Source organism: Seriola dumerili, unplaced genomic scaffold, assembly GCF_002260705.1.
Source record: "Seriola dumerili isolate Sdu_G_001 unplaced genomic scaffold, Sdu_1.0 BDQW01000199.1, whole genome shotgun sequence".
NCBI lineage: Eukaryota > Metazoa > Chordata > Actinopteri > Carangiformes > Carangidae > Seriola > Seriola dumerili.
The window spans coordinates 349,305-368,516 of record NW_019174454.1 but is presented as its reverse complement, the minus strand read 5'-3'; the positions used below and the strand labels follow the sequence as shown (position 1 = coordinate 368,516).

General features: G+C 40.2%; 1 protein-coding gene across 3 annotated transcripts in view; it reads right to left on the bottom strand.

The window, feature by feature from the left end:
• Window positions 1-19,212, bottom strand: part of mcam (melanoma cell adhesion molecule) — a 53,986-nt gene that overhangs the window by 33,782 nt on the left and 992 nt on the right. The gene's annotated exons all lie outside the window — the stretch shown is intronic.

Sequence of the window (19,212 nt, the reverse complement as noted above, 5' to 3'; positions counted from 1 at the left end):
GTGTGTGTGTGTGTGTGTGTGTGTGTGTGTGTGTGTGTGTGTGTGTGTGTGTGTGTGTGTGTGTGTGTGTGTGTGTGTGTGAGTCTGCACATAAAGGCACCAAAGTATGATGTGTACTTAACAAGATTAAAGATTAAAGTTGGAAATTTAAGAGAATAAAACTTGGAGGTTCTCTCAGATTAAACTGGCAAATTAATGAGAAAAAAATCACAAATTTACTAGAAAAAAAACCTTTTTTGGTCAAGGATTCACATCACTTGACTTTGCAAGGTTGGATCAATCTCATAACACCACCAACGCCACCACTTGCCGTGTATTATGCCTAGAGTGGATGACTTAATCAAATTAAAGCCTACTTTGAAATCGATTTAGAAATTAGGAAATGCTTGTGATTTTAGCCCAGAATCACCATAATTATCATAAGAATCCAAATTTTGGAGACATTGTCATGAATTAGGCCTATTCAGAAGAACACAACAAATTACTAGTGTGTGTGTGTGTGTGTGTGTGTGTGTGTGTGTGTGTGTGTGTGTGTGTGTGTGTGTGTGTGTGTGTGTGTGTAAGAGAGAATTAGGATACATCTACCATTAATGGCAAATAACTTTTCATTTTCAACTTTTGAATCACACTACATTCCTCACACGCATCGCCCTGTGCTGCTGGCGTTTTATTTGTTTGAATATGTTATCACTCACATTGTGAACACTGGTATTTCACAAACAACCTTTAAACTAGGGCTTTACATGTGGTCTAATCTTAGCTCATGATACAGTATTTATTATATCCCTGAATGACAGTGTCTACATATTTCCCACACTTTCATACTCTCTTGATACTGTAACCACTGGTTGGTGGTGTAAAGAAGATAACGATACTCTAATAAAGGATGATAACGCATTACAAGCTGCCCCAATGAGGCGAAAATGGAACAGTTCTTGTGTCCTAACTGAGAAGCTACACAGCAGCAGTAGATTTGTGACTTTAATTTCAGAGAATGTCTGAGGTTTCTATAAAATGTATGACTTTAAAATCTCTGTAAATATACAAATTTAATTTTAAAAGATTGGTGTTTTTCCTGTAATATTACCTCCCTCCCAATGTCCATTTTATTTATTTATTTATTTTTACTTATGGCCCTATACGCCATTGTAAGAAACAGACAACATTTGAGAGCATAATTATATGCAAAAATAATTATGGCTATATTGCATTTGATTATAACGATAGAACACACTAACTTCCTGGCAGTTTTGTACAGACACACAGCGTGTATACCACCGTGTAATATTTCCACTCAAACACACCACTGAAATGAAATGACAGCTCAGAGACATGTTTCCAGCCCTGTCACATCCAGGAATAACAACGGCCTATCAAACTTGTTTGCTTACATGATACAGCAGAATTACAGTACAGTGACCCGACTGGCACCAGAAATAGCAGCCCTGCTTCAGGACAGGGTGAGACAGAGAGAGGGAGCATGGGAAAACAGTGCCTCAGTCAGGCTGCTCTTTGTACAGATGTTATTAGGTCTGAGAAGAGTGAACAGAGTATAGAGTTAACAAGAAAGGACAGGCGGAAGAAAAGACAGAGGTAGGACGGGAGGAGAAATCAAGTTGGCACAGAGATGTGTTTAGAAAGTGTTTGGTTCTCTAACAGTTGCTGTGGTGACATTTATCGCACCAATCCCTCAGTAGCGTACGTACGGCATCATGCAGAGAGAATTAAACATTATTAAACTAAAGAGAACAACTCTCATATGGTGAGAAGAGAAACACAAAGTGGTTCAAAATACCAAAGAAAAATCCTCGACTTTCCATTTTCATTTGCTTCTGACAAGCTGCAGGATGTGATGTTTATTTAAGTCATGCCACACAAGGACCTCTTCTACCGTGCGGCTGTATTCATTCCGCTCAGCAGTTCTTGGATTCATACTAAATATTTGCATAACTGAATTAAAAATCGGGTAAAAGAAAAAAAAAGAGGCATTCCAGCTAGTTAACTGTAATCATTATCTTTTACATATTCCTCTATCTAGTGTGTATTTTTTTATCTCTTCATGTCTTATTAAAACCAAAACCATCAGTGTCTACATTACGAAGCCTGAGTTCAAATTTTAACCTGATTATAAAGTGACACAGATTTTCACAGTCCTCAAGATTTTAAGCCCATGTGAACATACAAAGAATGAGGACTTGAAGGCATCCGATCAATAGAAAATACGCAAATTTGCTTAGTCAAGATCATGTTGGCATATTCAAGCACAAGTTTCCTCTTTCACAATATAAATGAACTAAAAAATAGCTGGATTGTTGTGGGGGATGCATGTACCTTTCCCTTTCTCTCTTCTCTCTTTCCTTATCCATCAAGCTACACAATTAACCTGTCTCAGGTGCAACTGGAGCTTTAAGCACATCTGTCCATGTCACAGGCCGTGTATATCAATTAATGTAGCTCTGAAGTGCTGCATCACATTATCAGTTCAGACCAATGTTTTCTGAGGAACTATTCTGTAATTTATCCTGTTTGAAAGATTTGTACAAAGTAAGAGTATGTTTCCTATTATTATAGTTTTAGTGTTAAACTGCAAACACAGAAAGGAAGGAAATTAGAACCTTAGATGTGTTTGCGTGTCAAACCCATCAATGGGAACTTAGATATCAACTTCCAGGATGACTGAGAATCTTCACAGACATACTTGAGGGATGGACAGGCCTACCCCCTCTCTCACGGATCCAATTGCCAGCACAGTAGTGTCACTTAGTTGGGGTCAATTCAGCTTGGCTAAATGATGCAAAAGAATGTTATGAGAAGCTGTTCAAAACGCAGACACAAAAGGTCTTGTCACAGGTCTATCAATCACATTAGTCATGTGATGCACCCCAAGGCATTTTAACACACAAAGACACACAACACAGGACTCTTGGATGTAACTGGCCGAAAAGGACTCTCACACACAGACACAACTCTCCATCAACCCAAAAGTTTATAATGCAATGAATATGGCACTCAAATAAAAGAGTGACAGATTTTTCTGCAGCAGAGACTAATAAATATAAATGCTATTATTTTGCAAAAAAGATTTTGTTATGCCATTCTTAAAATACAGCAAAAAAATCCTCTCAGCTGTCATTCAGTTCATGATGTTGCCCAGTACCCCACACCAGGCTCTTTGACCCCAGTATTTTCTTTCGTGTGCATACTTCTTTTTATCCTTGTTTGTTTGAATTAGCTGTTACCAGTTACCCCGACTTTCATTTATTAATGAGGACTCTAGTGACCTAGTTTGGGTTACATCAAGAGGAGATATTTCTAAAACTAGTCTTGCTGCTGCGACCCTGGGCTGAGAGGATGGCTCCATTCCCACTATTTTGGCTGCATACATTAATCCTCCAGAAGTAGAGAGGACTGGCCGACAGCACCAAACAGAAATGGCAACTCCACAGTAGTTTTAAGTTTGAACAGAGTACGGATCGTAGTTTATCTGTATCTGTATCATATTGTATGGTATGGTATCGCATCGTATCGTACCTATTAATATACCATGTAAAAGTAAACACATCTGAGCAATCACACTTTTTAGATATATTGTTAGTGGTGAAATGATGGTCAATTAATCTATCAGTCAACTGGATTGATGGGAGATGAATTGCTAACAGTTTATTTATTGAATAATATGTCAAACTGATACTGGTTCCACTTCTTCAAATTTAGGGTACCCTGTTTAAAAACTAGTGCTGTTGAGCAAAGTTTTTAAGAGTGGGTTCCTGTTTTTGTTTAAAAGGAAACTTCACAATTCAGCTTCATATAAATATCATATAAATGTATATAACATAAAACAGGGGCTAGTGGAGATACACTTTGTTAAAGCAGTACAGGAGGCTGTGTTGGTGGGGTCGTGTTGTTAACGTTCCCTGTGAGACAATGAAATATGATCCAGGAAGTTCAGTTGGAGTAACAGGTCAATGCACTTTGCTGGATGATGTTGTGCTGTAGTAAAGCCTGGTTGAACTCATTTGCTGCCAGACGACCCTGTGTTGTTTTGTTGGAGCCCCCTGTGTTGGCAACCATTCAAATAAATGAGAGGTCTAGGTTTTTTCACACTCAGCCTTAGACACTTAAGCACAATTAATCAACAGCTCAAAGAAGAAACTGACTTATTGATACCATAGATAATCATTAGATGCTACTTTAATACAGAGCAGTAAGGAGTCTGTGAGGGGTTCAGGTGATGTTTTAACTCTTGGGGCAGAGACAATGAGATGGACAGTGGCAGCTGCAGCAAGCAAACTGCACATTCCCATGATGCCTCAGAGAAAACAAGGTCAACTTGTCACACTGACCTGCCAGACACTTTCCCCAGCGCGCAGACACATGCACGCAGCCACACACACACACACACACACACACACACACACACACACACACATATCCCCAGGGTGCTGGAGCCAAACGCCGGCAGTATCCACTCAACATGCCATCAGAATTAACGATTTCCAAAAGGCAGAGGAGACGAGACAAAGAATGTAAATACAGTGGAGAGGATCAGAGTGGACCACACAACAGGCGAGATAGAGAGGGAGACACATCGCTCTCTGATTTCTCCTGGTGATTTGATGCTATGTTCCATTTCAAAAGACCACCTGTTGTAGCGATCAACCAAGGCAAGACCTGGCGCGGTTCTCAGCACGCCAGACTCCAGTCCGTCCATCATTCACGGACGCTCTGCTGACTCACAACTGTTACAACAGTACAGTAATAAAGCTCTGGCTGTGTGAAACAGCAGCGGTGGTGGTAGACTGAAGGATGCAGAAAGGGAAAGACAATATACTCTCCCTTCCCTCAGGAACTAGCAACAAGGTAGCACTTAGCAAGCCAATGATGCCCGACAGCTCCAGCAGAGCAGTGACCGCCAGCACAAGAATGCAGTTTTAAGAAGCTTGTTGATGCATTTGAAGTGTCAGTTCACGAGCTTACAACTTGAATCTCACACTTTATGGGGTTCCTGAACATTTTCTGTCATGCTCTATTTTGGAAAGCAAAACCCCACATGTAAATTGATTGAGTTTTTAACACTCGGTGACAACATTGGGGAAAACCACTAACAATGCCTCTCCTGCAACATCGACAGTGAACTTCAGTGTGAGATTTTTTTCAACATACTGTAGTTTGGCTTTGACTGGTGGGTTTGCTTGATTTGATTAGTTCCCAAATGGCTCACATTCATAAACCTTTTTCACTACAGACATTTTGACTTGTTACAGAAGGAAAATCAACAGACAAAACTTATTACAGTAATCATGGCCCTGTTGCAGTTACAATAATGTTATTAGTTACACTTATGTTAAACGAGTCAGAATATCTGCAGTTAAAAAGGTCCATTCAGTCTCACTCCATATTTTGGGCAGCGCTGCTTTATGCAATTACAAACTTTTGCTTTTCAATAAAAACATCCGAAAATGAAAACATGTGGACTGCTGGGATAAAAAATCATCTCTGAGCAGCTTTAGTTTGACAGCTGTGAAGATCCAACCACAGGCCTTCAGTTGCGAGAGGCAACGCAGCTTCACTGACCTGAGGCTAATCCCTCTTTGATAAGCAACTCTTTGGTTTTCCCTCAGCAGTTACATTTCAAAGAGAGTTCACTCTGTTCCAGCCTTTGATAACTACTTGGCAACAAGACTGATTCCCCTTTGCTCAAAGTTTCCACACTCAGCTATTTCGATATGAACACACACACACATATATACACTACACAAGATATGAGTTGAATATATGACTTGGGATTTCATGTGGGATGCGGCCATCTTTGCCTGTCCAAAGCTGTGGATTTCCAGGATATTAAAAAAAAAAAAAAACATTTTAAAATTACTCTCACAATCTCACATGTCTATGCATACTTCCATATGTGTGTGTATATGTGTGTGTGTCTGAGCGAATCTCAGTGGGCCATTTCCTCATTGCCTGCTCCCATGGTGGTACAAACGCCCCCTCCATCCTCTTTCCCACGTCCCATACTACAAATTTGTCTCCATATGAGCCTGTCTGTGAGCAGGCACTAACAAAATAACACAGGCTGCGTGGAAGTATGGGAAAGGCCAACAGAGAATGTATTTTTGTACGACACTGATTGTGACTGTACAGAGGGAGAGAGAGGGAGAGAGAGAGAGAGAGGTCCCATGACATGGCCTCACAAGTATGAGATGTGCGTTGCTTGCTGCTGGCATATTATGGCTAAAGATAGATTGCAGATACACACACATACAAACATGCTGAAAGCTTTTTACCCATTGACTCACAGGATAAGGTACTCAGCAGTAGCTCTCTCCTTTTTTGGTAGTTGCTACAAGTGGCAATAATGAAAGAGAAAAATATTTACTGCTCTTTTTTGACACCTCCATTTGCTACCTTTGTTTGCAAGGTAAATGTTACCAAGACAAACAGTCTGATGGCTAAAGGGCAAAACACTTTAGTTTTGTCTAAACACCATCACAGGTCATAGACTGTCAGAGATCGTTGCCGTTAATTGTTTCTTGTGTGCTATATGGAAATCTGGCTTTTTACAATAAACACCCTGACAAAAATCACATTCCTATGTATGTCACGTGTCATAAGTTGGAAGAGTTAAAGATCCCACGAAACGGGCACTTTTACATCATGGAAAACTGTTACCTCCTGGGAAACAGTGCATCTTCAGTGGTGACCTAATGCTGCATTCATGTCATATCTGATGGATGATAGAGATGGGAAAAGAGTCCCATTTTTTACAACTTCCACACTCATGTAACATGACAATTCAAGCCAGTTATATGATTACAGAGTTGGTTTAGTGAGGGTTAAAAATACTATTCATAGATATATAATAACAAATTCATTCCATATTATTAAGCACCAAGTCAGATATATTGAAGCCTGCTGAAAAAGTCTGGGTTTTCCCAGACACGATTATGACTTCGATGTTCATGCGATCGCTATTTACAAGTTAGAATCTCCTAATTACGGTAACTCCGATGTGACACGAACACAGCACAATGGTGCCTTAAGGGGTGAAGCTAAACCAATAAACCAAACCAATAAAATCATCACAAATTTTTTAACAATCATTCATTCCTGCCCATCCCATCAAGTTAAACCTCTTTTCCCTAGACAACAATAACCCATTGGTTTACACTTGAGATTGATCCCTTTCTGTCCAGGTGAAATATATTAAGGAGGACCTGTAAAGACCTCATGAAATTGGAACTTCAACTTCATGGAAAAACTAACTTTCTGTGTATTTATAGGCCACCTCATGCTGTTCCAATAATTACAAAATTTCCTAAAACGGTCACATATTTTTGGATGTGTTCTCCCCTATACACTGTTCTCCCTCACAGATATCCTGTTAGTTTATACTTGAATGAATGAATGAATGAATGAATGAATGAATAATTGATCCCTCACTGTGTTATGTCCAGCCACAAAATCCTGTTTCAATGCATAATACATCACATAACAAAGGTAAATATACCATTTTACACACTGGCTGCACAAGTACAAATCCCCAGTACAGTGGAGGATGATTCACAGGTAAAAATCTAAATTGTAATTTGTGCAAACTGCCTAGAAAAAATGTGTTCTTAATCACACTAACGTCATACCAAGTTCTTACAAAAAACAGTACCAGTGTTGAGGTGAACTCATCTCTTTCTCACATGGTCTATTTGCCAAAAGCTTTGCCTATTTATCACTGTACAAATAAAAGGTCGATTTAAAATATCTCACATGCTGTGATCTGAGGTTCCCAGTGTTTGTGCAGCAACGGAGCAGTGAATACAATGATCTCTTTTTACTGCATCAGACGTTTCTACTTGGAGAAGGCTGATTAAAATGAAATGAATGAAACTGAATCAAATGCTATCAGCCTACTGAATGTCTGACCTAGATAGAAAAAAAAAAACAGTTCAGGCCATAATCACAGTTTGTCTGCTCTGTGGAGTCAGCAGCACAGTGTCATAGCTGAGGGCTGATAGGTTGCATTAGGTTAAAAGGATCCTAATGTGCATTAGATCAGCACGGAGCATTGTCTCAGGAAAACAACATCCATTATTAAGCAGAGTGTTGAACTACCAGAGAACAGACAGAGATCCTGACAGGTCTCCACTTGTGCCAGGGCAGCTCCCAGAGGACAACTTCAGATCCACGGATCAGCCAGGATCTGTACTACTCAAGCTTCTAACTCCTTCCAGCACATACTGTATCTGCGAAGCCTCAGAATGCTGCAAAACACACTCACCAATCGGACACATGCCGCCCATCAAAACACACTGCAAACTTTAACACCACCACCAAATACAGAAAGGCGCTTCAGTTGACCACCTGTCCATGGTGTTGGAAAATGAGGTTATGATTTACGTTTATTTCAGTTTTGAAGGTTGTGACACTCAGTTTTCTCAATCGGATTCTTACTTTAAGTGATAGGATCCTTCATGAAAAGTTTGGGTTATTTCACAAGAGATTTCTGTACCTAAGTCAGCTTCCTCTGATCAGCGTTCAGCAACATTTAAATTATCATCTGGTGGCAGTTGTGGGATTGTTTGATTATGTTGCCAGCGATTGTCAATCACACCACACCCACACACTCATGAAGAAGCAGATTGGCTGAATTTCTGAATGTTCAACTCCTAAGAATATTTTATTCCAAACTTTAACTTTAATTTATACATGTCTAATCATGAATGGTCAATGTTGTAGAGAAATATCCAAGATGACAAAAGATTTCAGATATTATTACATATTTTGCATATTTTTACACTTAAAGTATATTAAATATTTATAATGTCAGCCTATTTAGTGTACAGGCTAACATGCTAGTTACTCCATGACTTATGCCACGCTAGCCATCCATTGTGTGGCCAAGTATGTTCATCATGTTTTAGTGTCCCCTGGAAACTTTGCTTTTGTTCTACCCTTATGTTGTAGTGTTTTCTGTATTTGGCTGTGGTGTCTGCAGTTGCACAGCATTTTTGTTATGCTGGATATGTTTTGTGAAACTGTCTGTGTTATATTTCTATTTGTTCTATTTGTATCTTTGCCAGGGACAGTCAGAGCCAGAGGCATTATGTTTTCTGGTTGTCCGTCCGTCCGTCCATCCGTCCATCCGTCCATCCGTCCATCCATCCATCCATCCGTCCCATCCTCATGAATGTGATATGTCAGTAACGCCTTGAGGGAATTACTTCAAAATTTTGCACAAACAATCACTTGGACTCAAGCATGAACTGATTACAATTTGATGGTCAAAGGTCAAAGGTCAAGGTCACTGTGACTTCATAAAACAGTTTTGGTCATAACTCACCAAAATGATGAAGTGATGACATTTTATATTCAAATGGTCAAAAGGCTCAACTTTCCTGTGACATCATAATGTTCTGCAAAAACACTTCTGGCCATTATTCAGTGCTGTAACTCAGGGGAGATTGTGACATCATTGCCTGCAATTTGGCTTGTTAGCAGAGGCATACAAGTGCAAGGGACTAATCCTAGCGTTGTCAAATCGGGTTGCGTTTTAACATGCAGCATGTTGGTCTCTCAGTGCTGCGGTGATTTGAGCTCTGTAGATCTGAAGCGTCAGCTGCTCATATTCTCGTTGATCATTGGGTTTGAACTTGTCCACTGTAGATATCCCACTAAGCAGAGTTCACATTAAAGGTCAGACTCTGGACTTTAACATGGACTCATCCTGCTTTAACTGCACCCTCTAGCTATATTTCTTTGGTCACTTCCCCAACAACAGGCGCAGTAGGACAGACAATGGGTTTATCAGTGATATATCACTTTCCCTTGACAACAGCCCAGCAGCGAGCCCTGTGCAGTAATTAGCCACGGTCCCTGGTAAATGAGCAGCACTGGAATCTCGTCTTCGTCACACTAAACAGTAAAAGAGACCAGAAGGTAAAAGGAGAGGCCCCTCAGCCGAACAGCCAGTGGTTTTCTCACATTGGCGATATTTAGCAGGGGGACAGAGAGGGCTCTGTGGATTTGACCTCAGAACAGAGACTAGAGGTGGAGGAGCACATAAATCACAGCATCAGAATAAAACAGAGACTTCTCCACCAGAAATCAAAGCGCAGCAGCCAGTGATGGAGTACACGTCAATGGATGAGACGATCCTATATTCTTATGCAGCCACTAATAATCAATGGTTTTTATTCACACCAATGAAACATTCTGTCGGCCTTCTACAATATATAGCTTATAATTCTTATGATACTGTTTAACATTGGTTTAAGAATAAGTTAAAAAAGTCCAGGAGAGCAGAGAAAGTTTGAAGTTGCTCTCCCTGCTCTGGTTTTAAACCTTCACGAATCACAAATCTTAAGCGCCTGGTTTTTCTCATCAATGCCATAAACTGTTCTCATGAACACGCTTGACTGTATATCATGCTGGATAAAATCAATCACACACTGTAACAGCTTTGCAGGTGTGCCTCACGCTGAAGTCTGTAAACCATGTCCGACACATTTAGTTTTAGAAAATTCAAGCCTGCAGCCCCATCTTGTTACCATCTTATCAGTATAGGGTGCCATTTCCTCAGGTACTGCCTTCTTTTTCACATATTACTTTGTATTCTGCCGCATTAATGTCTTGTTGATGCCTTCCAGTGTCGCGGATTTGCTGACTGGGTGTCCTGCAGCTCTGTGGATACTCTCCTTTGACAGAATTACAGGGATAAAAAACCTGGAAATATATAAATAAAGACTTCTTAGGTTCTTTTAAGCCATTTTACACCTTGTGAAAAAATAAAAAAATAAAATATAAAAACGTTAAAAATAATCTTACACAATGAAAGACCTTAGTATAATTGCTAATGGAATTCATGGTCTTTAAGAGTTTATAGTTATTATGGCACAAAAAAATTCAGAGCAAAGTGGCTCTGACTAAACACCCATGTGTAGGTATTTGTACTTGCATCTCTGTCTGTGCGGTTCCTCAGACCCAGACTGTGGAATTAAGGACTGTATTATCTAAGTAGAATTTAATTTGGCTCACTTAATCTCTCCACATTTTATTCCTTAAATAGTCTGAGGCACACGCAGTCAGCTCTAATCACCCTCATCTATGAAAACAAGTCTGGAGAGGAGATGTACAACCATGATTTTCATAGTTAGGGCATTAAAGCAGCTGTTTTCAGGGTGATGCATGGACAACTTTAAACAGTTTCCTTCTAAGGTTTCAGGTTCTTCACAGTGGATTAAACTCTCCAGTAGTAAAACCTTTCAAAGAGGGGTGTAAATACAGACGGGTGCAAATTAAAGGACAGAACTAACATGGCATCTCTTAGTGAGGTGTGGGGGTCAGCATGTGAAGAGCTTTGGTATCTGATTCACATCATTTTTATAATCATCATCCTGGAAGAGACCACTCCCATCAGAACAGAAATGTTTCATCTATGGATGAAGGTGACCACTCACAACAACATTGTATTGATTTGCAGTGACCCTCCTCTCTAAGGGGACAAGTGGACCCAAACCATGCCAGCAAAATGCCCCTCACAGCATAACAGAGCCACCGGACCCCCTCACCGCAGGGGTCAAGCATTCAGGCCTGTAACATCCTCTTGGTGTTCGCCACGCAATGATTCATCACACCATATCTCTTTTTTCCATATCACTGTGGACCAGCACCTATGATTTTTTTGCACCACTGAACTCTCAAGTGTGCATTCATCTTTGTAAAGAGGGGTTTGTGCACTGCAACTCTGTGCAACTGTGGACAGACTGTTATTGCTGACATTCTTAGTCACGTGAGGAAGAGTTGCTCTTGTGCTTGTCTTTACATATCACACTAATGAACGAGCACCACAGTCATCAAATGTGCGCTCTCGAGCAGAATTTCTGACCGTATTCACTGACGTCTTTTCCCATAGATCTATACGCAGGTGTCACTTTAGTCACTGTTCCTACCGAGACACGAGCTAGCTGAGCAGTCTCTGCTCTGTAGACTGGATGTTGATTGTCTTACTGTACCTTCCAGAGCACCTGGTTTATCTGTGCACCTTTTATTACCATTTTCCTTTTATTTCTCTGTATCTGTACACGCTTCTTATAAAAACTGCATTTTGTCAAACAGACGAGAGACTGAAACATTTGGAACAACACAGCGATTCATTGTCATGTAATTGTGGGACATAAATTATTTGATTTATGCATTGAGTTTGAGTTTTGCACTGTCAGCAAAGTTAATGAACTTTGGACTGCACGCATTTCGTAATACAAAAATGATACATCTATCACTCATCACATTTCCCATCTGACAGTGTGAATGGTGTCGATTTCAACATTTTGGTAAAATCCCACACCCTTGCAACATCTAAGAATGTTAACTATTTCTGAAAGCCAAACAACCATGTAGAAACCATCATTCTGACATCGGAGTCAGTGTGACTGACAAGATGGAACAACTGGCCCATCTGGGGGCCACTAAATAACCTTTGACCCAGTGTGTGTGTGTGTGTGTGTGTGTGTGTGTGGGGGGGGGGGGGGGGGGGGGGGGGGGGGGGGGGGGGGTGGAACATTTCGAAGTAAAAGAAAAATCTCAAATGCTTTTGCCTTGACTGAATACACTCATGCACTGAAGAAATCCACTTGTGACACATGTAACCACAGTGCAATTTGTTACGCATTTATATGGTTTGCACTCTTGGTTGCTGTAGTAAACAGACAACCAGCATAATTTTCCATAATTGCAGCTTTTATCAGCCATTGAGACCCACTTCTTTAGCTTGTCAGCTGGCTTTAGGAGCATCTCTGTTGTAAATAAAACTGTAAGTTTATCTATTTGATAGCTCAGTGTCACTGGACGACCATACTGGATGATTCTGCACCTCAAGATTTACATCTAATGCCAATGTTCAATGCAGGAAGTAGTGTTCTCATAGTATAGCAAGGGGAAACTTAAAGTATGATGGTCGGGGTGGTGGATAGGTCCGTAGCTTCACGTAGGAGACTGTAACTGTAATCACAATGTTTCCATAACCCCTTACCAAGGGTTTTAGCTGCCTAACCATAACAATCCATAATTTATTCACCATAACCACAATCTTTCTCAAAGCTTAACCCTACTGTAACTGCCATGTGTAGATACTGCAGAAAGCCTCTTTAAAAACCACTCTGACTGGGTGTAAATAAAAACACTGTAAGTGAACATAATGTAGGATTTTGCAGAAACCTTCCAATGCTGACATTCTTGGCTGGCAATAGGGTTGAATTTAGATCCACTTAGCAATAAAGAGAATTGATAGTAGAGGGTGGAGTAAAATTGACTCACACCACAACACCACCCCTCCTCTGTGATACCATACTTCCTCTGTGATCGCTTCCCAAATATCCAAACACCATAGTTGTTCCTCTATTATCTCCACTGCTTTAGGAGACAATTTAAAAAAGGAATTAAATACAGGTGTAAATCAGTGTAAAAATTATGCATCCAGATGTCGACCTAACACAAGCTCACTGGGTCTCTGCACCTCTTCACTACCTCTTACATAATCACGGGAGTCTCCTCAGTCACCTCTGAAGTAAAGTTGATGTTTTTGGCTCATGAGAGTTTTCTCAATTTGTTTAAAAGAAAAAAAAAGTTTATTTCAGGGCTGATACAACATAGTGCAGTTTGTTTTAGTGTTTGTTTCGACCGTGACCCGAGTTTAACTTAGCAGGCCATCCCAGAAGTCCAGCAGATAATCACGAAGGATAAAATAACAACTGTTCATATCTATAAGTACATCAGGTCAATAAGTGATGATAGATCTAATTATAAGACAAGTTTAATGATAGGCAGTCATGAAAGACACAAAAAAGGTTAACAGAACTTTGATCATGGAAGCTTATTGTCCAACACATTAATTTTCCCTGCATATCTGTTCTCCTTTTCACAGTGAACAGCAGAGCATCACACACTGCTGCACCACTGCATCAGACTGAGGTTTAGTGCCACGATCAAGCAGAGCTTTCTTCCACTTGGCAGCTTCATTAAAAACAATTTTCCGTTATTTATAAAAGACTTCAAAATGGGTGGACCACATGAAACCGCTCTGTAATACTTGTCCAGTGAATTGTGCTCAAATAACACATCTGACTGAGGTCGGAACTACTTCTTGATTTCCTACAGAGTGCACAATGTTGAATATGTTTCAAAAACTGAGTATTACAGAGATGATTTGTATTATCTTTTTTTTTTCTTTTTACTCGAGTGGCTTTGAAAGAACCACACTGACCTCTTAGCCTCTCTCACTGCAATAAAAAAGGTGCAAGATTACGAAAAGAAATTAAATGTATAAATCATTTTACAAATTATTACTATTTTCCTGCTTCCCTAGTGTCAAGCAAACAAGAGGAGCTCTTAATATGTTTTATGTCCCAGTTTACATATATAGGTTTAATGGTTCGATACTTTTTATGTTTGTCAAGGGGATCAGGTAGCAGCTCAGGTCAAAACCAAATGCTCCCCCATGGCTGAGGCTTTTAGACTTGGTGATCATTAGCCTTGTGTTAATATATTTAAATTGTTTTCACAGTGACTCACAAAATTTTAACAATTACATCATAGTTTGGAGCTACTTTTTCAGAAAAATGCATATCCGTAGATGCATTAATCTGCCCTGACAGTGGCTGTGTAAACAGGACACAGATAAGACATTCAATAAAATTGCATTTATTTATTATTAATGAAATTAGGGATTTTATAAATACTTTTAGAGGGGCCACAGAGAATACGCTAAGTGGGCAGAGGTTATGCATTAAAGATAACATTGTAGCAGCCCTATCCCTGATCCAAATTATTACTCAACAGTCAAGGGCGTCTCTAAAGTAAAATTTATTCTAAGGTCGCCACAAATCACAAAGTTTCAACAGTGGACCTCTTTTATACCCATTAACACATTTGCAAGAGATTAACATACATTGTTTCGTATGTGTTACAATACCTATAATACTTAAATATAACAAAAGCCAACGTTTTCTCAGAGGTCATTTACAACCAGTTTGTTTGTGTTTATAATACAGCAGAAAAATGAGGCCTGAGCTTCCATCATAATCGTAGAACAGCAATGCTGACAGCTTCTCAACACTTTCAAATAGATTGCTAAATAATTAAATTCTTCCAAATTAGACATATGTAATGTCTAAGTAAAAGTGAATTTAGACACTTGAGTTCTACAGTTTGTCAGAGTCACCAGCAGCGAAACAATAACCCTACTTTAACAAAACGCATGAGGACAACAGGTCATTGTGCAGTAGCAGTGAGCTGACCTGAGCGGGTACATGCTGCATGTGTGCTTACAGTGTGTGTGTGTGTGTGTGTGTGTGTGTGTGTGTGTGTGTGTGTGTGTGTGTGTGTGTGTGTGTGTGTGTGTGTGCATGTGTTGTGCTCATATGTATCTTTGACTCAGGCCAACTGACTGGGAGTGTGTTGTCTGCACTGTGAGGGAACCAGGTGTACACAGCTGTCCGTCTGATCAGAGAACTTCAAATGCTGTTAGGGCGGCAGTCAGTGGGAACAGTCAGAGGAGAGCTGGCTCTTCACATGCTGTGCTAAAGCTGATCTCTAAACCCCCTGATATGAGTGGATGTGCCCTGCAGCCAAATATGGAGCTATACATCAGTACAGTAGAGTACAGTGAAGTCTTCCAATGTGTGTCGAGGCCCTCCAATATGACTTACAGATGAAATGACTCAATGCACATCTGCAGACAAGGCTGAGGCATCACTGATGGTGTGTTTCTTATAAAAACCTAACTGTGCTGAGCTTTGAAACTGGACAAATAGGATTTTTCTGAAAGCCCATTATATGCCAACATGTACAGAACAAACTGTTTTTCTATGGGTGACAAATGTTGACAAATTCTTGTGTTTCCCCCTGTTCTGATAAATGAAGTCTGAACCATCAGAACATTTACTTCCTTCCTTTAACACAGTAAACCCACTTGCTGTGCCAATAAAACATCCTGATATTAAGATATCATTCAAGGCTTTACCGCAGAGTGTTTCTTTGCTTGAGCTCCATTATACCAACAATCATTTTCTGCTACTCAGGGAACGTACAAAAAATGGCCCTGATGACAACAGCACAAAGACCTGGGAGCTTTCTCCACCAGTAACAGCCCCCCACCTTCTCCATCACTGGTTTGCCATATTGACCCAAGTAATGGTGATAATGGATGTTATTCACATCAATAGGAAGATCAAACAGTAAAAGGAAACCTTTTGCTCCTACAGTTCGTGTTCCCAAGTGCACGGCTTCAACCCATTACACTGTTCTACAGGGAGACACTGGATCAAAAATGGTGTTTCCATAAAAACACTGGCAGCTTTTCTTCTGCTTTCATGGTCTAACACTTAGAAACCCATTGGCTAATCATTAATGTGTGTGCATTTTCATTTTGCTCACTTTACCTCACTTTGCACATAAAACTTAAAGTGTCAACAACAATCAGTCCATTACAGTATAAGCAGAGGAAAGCAACATCACTGTGTGACTTTATCAACAAATCAGTCAGGAAATACTTTCTCCCTGGCACTATCACACACCATCCGATGATGGTATCACTGATGCGTAATTTTCAATAAATGTAGCTGTTCTTCATTTGGGTGTATAAGGTATAAAACCACGGAAACATACTGTGCACACAAGAACAGAAGTCTCCAGACTGAAACTGCTATGTCATCTAGACAGCAATATCGATTAGCCACCGGTTACACCAAACCAAACAAGAGTGGTCCATTGAAGATTGATGAAACTTTTTCTTCATTCAAAACTTGCAGAGCCTCCATTTACATCACGGTACTGTAATCCATTCACTTCACCATATTTCACAGTATAGTTCACTAAAACAGAGCCAGGTCACATCGCCCATGTTGATCAATTCACACATTTGCTTTGGTTTGACAGAGTTTTGACATACACTCTTGACAAAAAAAACAAACAAAAAAAAACCTTTGTACTTCCTCCAAAGCCAGAGCCAGACAAAGATAAACTCAAAGTACTGTCCTTTTCCTCACTATACAGCTCCACTGTACTCTAGCTTTCAGTGGCACAATATTCCCTTGCCTTTGTACTGTTTCCTTTCCAGGTTTAACTGGGGATCTGGATAATGTTTCACTAATCCTAACAACCGTAAATTCACCAAAACAATTTTAGACATCTCCGGATTGATGTTGCACTGTCACGGCCCAGATCAAAAACAGTGGTGGACTGCTCCTTTTCTGTGTGGTGTCCTGAGGACGCTGTTGCATGGGAACACATAAACAGAGTGTTTGAACAGCTCAAGGCTTTATTTCAGGACAAAGATAAGACACCATGTGCCCATGACAAATTTTCTCTGGACATGGACCTGGTTTTGGCACATACTGATTATTTCCATCAGTTGGTTACTAAGACACATTGAAGAATATGTAATTTTTATGCCAAATGTAAGAATATATGCTGCAGAAGTCCTTTGTAATGAATGAGAGTTTTATATTTGGTAACAAACAAAGTGAGAACAATGATTGAAGAAACAAAAATGTATCTTAGATCCCAGACCTCCACCAAATCCTTACAATGTCCAACCTGTCTCACAAACTAACAGCAGTTCATAGGCATGGAAAAGAAACAGTCACAGTCCTCGCTGTGGACATGTGCCGGAAGAGAGGTCTGAATTTAGGGACTTTCATTTCAGGCCAGCTCAGCTCTGCTGATCCTCTGCCAGATTGCCGAGCTTCAATTTTCTATGCTGCGGTCGAGACACAACGGGGACATTTATTGTCCGTGACCAGCTCGCTTCTTCTGAAGAGCAGCAGTTGTTGAAACTGAGGCTCAGTGCCTCAGCCGCAGCAGGGAGTGATGACCTTTAAATGAGCAGGGTCTAATGTGCCTGATCTTTGGCCCGGCTTGATTAGCTGATGTCACAGAAAATGAATAGTATCCTTATCGAGGGTCACCGCTACAATCCCACAGCATCTCCATCTTTCCTCTGATGTCACCACGGGCTGGAGACAAGAGCTTCCGCACCGACACAATAGCACTTATTCGCGCTCCAAGTGCACAAACGTTCATGTATTCAAACAGAGCGTCTTCGCAGATCCAGCAGGGCCTGAGTGGGTGTTAGCCAACATCATCAAATGCTTGAGATAATAACTATTAAAGACAATGAGGGGGAGACAAACTCACCACAAAGCCTTTTTTCCAACAGTGAACCAGTGATCCAGTGTGAAGTCTTTCTAAAACTGATTAGAGCTACATACGATTGGTTAATCAATCAATTAGTTGATTGACAAAACAATCAATCTGTAGGAATTTTTCCAAGTGAGTAAAGCAGAATTTGTTGTCCCAGTACTCAGTAGGTCTATAGAGAAGATATAATGTTAAGTTTCTTAAAGATAAATAGTATGTTCCACTAGTCAAGTGACAAAAAGTGTAACACAGAAGGCAGAAGAGATATGGATTGGAGTTGAAAGGGATAAAGCACAAGGACAACTTCAGGAGGTAAGGAAGCCACGAAATCAGAGGTCACAGACAATGGTCAGGCAGAACTTAAAACGGAGATCAGCACAATACAGAGAGGTAAGGAAAGGTTAATGTGGTCAATGACAAACAGGAATAAGGAGAGGTAAAGGCGTAGGGTGGGATAGGAGGGAAGAGGAAAGACAAAGAGGAAAGGGTTGGGGGGGGCATGTCTTACCTAAACAAACAAGTAAAAGCAAACCATCTCAAGTAGAGTCCTGTAAAATGAAGCTGTAATGTGGAGGTAGCGTGACCTTCTCACCCACGTTAACATCACATATAAATCTACACACATCTCTGAAAATAAACACACATCTGCACCTCACCGTTCACCTCCCAAGTATTTTTTTTTTTTTTTTTTTTTTTTTTTCACTATGGTCTCTCACAGCTGATTTAAAGACAGTCTAATTAACAACAAACAAGATGATAAACTGCACAGGTGAACATTCTTCTTTGCTTGCATCACACAGATTTCACAGAATGTAAATCTGTGCAGTGAGAGCAATATCTCACTCTGAGAATGTGTGACAGAAACATGGTGGAGCTATTCACCAGGCAAGAGCTGACGGAAAGCAGGCGGAGAGCTCCCTCACTACAACTGCACCTCTGTGCATGTCAGGGGCTAAAAATACATGCAGCAAACTATTCAAACTCACCAAAAATAACTTCATGTACCATGGAAATTGGCAAAGT